We start from the raw sequence: 1,512 nt of genomic DNA, 5'->3' as shown, positions 1-1,512 counted from the left end.
CCGAAATTTCCGTTACCGATTCAGCCCCCGTGCGCGGTGAGGAAGTCGGCTGGGCCTCGGTATGTACTCGGTCCGTAGAGGCCGCGTTACCGCGTGGCGGTCAGTCGCGGGAGGGAGCCGGAGCCGCCCGCACGCCCGCGACCGCAACACGCACTCGGAGGCGGCGTCTTCTGACAGACGCCGGTAGGGTTTGAGAAACATGCTTTTTCGGAAAGGACCGCTCGGCTGACGCGGGCCTGGGCTCCCGCACCCCTCTCGTGGCGGGGCACCCGCGAGCGCGGCGGAACTCCCGTGTAGGACATCTCTGGGCCCGTGTGGCCGACGGGCACGCGACAGGGTCGTCTCGGTCTCGCGACGAAAGCGGTTTCGCGCTGGTTGGTGCGCTAGAGGTCGATCCGCAGGCCGAAGGAACCGTCCACCCGAACACCCCGGCGCGAGGCCGGGGCCGGCAGGGGCCCTCCGATGGCGGGTCATGCTTGCCAATCGGTCAGTGGTTGGTGTGGTGCAGTATATGTCAGGGTGTGGGTGCGAGATGGGCCGGGAGGACCGCTCCTCCTGCGTCGGACCCCGAGTCATAGGAAGTGCCGTTTTGTCACAACCCCAGGGGTGGGGTGGGTAACGGTAGGGAAGTGCCGGCCAACGCGCAGAGGTCGACCCGCAGGCCGAAGGAACCGTCCACCCGAACACCCCGGCGCGAGGCCGGGGCCGGCAGGGGCCCTCCGATGGCGGGTCATGATTGCCAATCGGTCAGTGGTTATGTGTGTGCTGCGGTGCCGGCCAACGCTCAGAGGTCGACCCGCAGGCCGAAGGAACCGTCCACCCGAACACCCCGGCGCGAGGCCGGGGCCGGCAGGGGCCCTCCGATGGCGGGTCATGATTGCCAATCGGTCAGTGGTTGTGTGTGTGCTGCGGTGCCGGCCAACGCTCAGAGGTCGACCCGCAGGCCGAAGGAACCGTCCACCCGAACACCCCGGCGCGAGGCCGGGGCCGGCAGGGGCCCTCCGATGGCGGGTCATGATTGCCAATCGGTCAGTGGTTGTGTGTGCTGCGGTGCTGCGGTGCCGGCCAACGCTCAGAGGTCGACCCGCAGGCCGAAGGAACCGTCCACCCGAACACCCCGGCGCGAGGCCGGGGCCGGCAGGGGCCCTCCGATGGCGGGTCATGATTGCCAATCGGTCAGTGGTTGTGTGTGTTGCGGTGGGGCCGGGAGGACCGCTCCTCCTGCGTCGGACCCGGGTCATGGGAAGTGCCGTGTGGCGGTGGTGGGGCCGGGAGGACCGCTCCTCCTGCGTCGGACCCGAGTCATGGGAAGTGCCGTGTGGCGGGGCCGGGAGGACCGCTCCTCCTGCGTCGGACCCGAGTCATAGGAAGTGCCGTGTGGCGGGGCCGGGAGGACCGCTCCTCCTGCGTCGGACCCGAGTCATAGGAAGTGCCGTGTGGCGGGGCCGGGAGGACCGCTCCTCCTGCGTCGGACCCGAGTCATAGGAAGTGCCGTGTTGCGCTGGTGGGGCC

This window comes from Idiotropiscis lumnitzeri, unplaced genomic scaffold (assembly GCF_059441095.1).
Source record: "Idiotropiscis lumnitzeri isolate Australia: NSW breed Sydney's pygmy pipehorse unplaced genomic scaffold, RoL_Ilum_1.0 HiC_scaffold_184, whole genome shotgun sequence".
In the NCBI taxonomy this organism is placed as follows: Eukaryota; Metazoa; Chordata; class Actinopteri; order Syngnathiformes; family Syngnathidae; genus Idiotropiscis; species Idiotropiscis lumnitzeri.
This window is presented reverse-complemented; position numbering follows the sequence as displayed.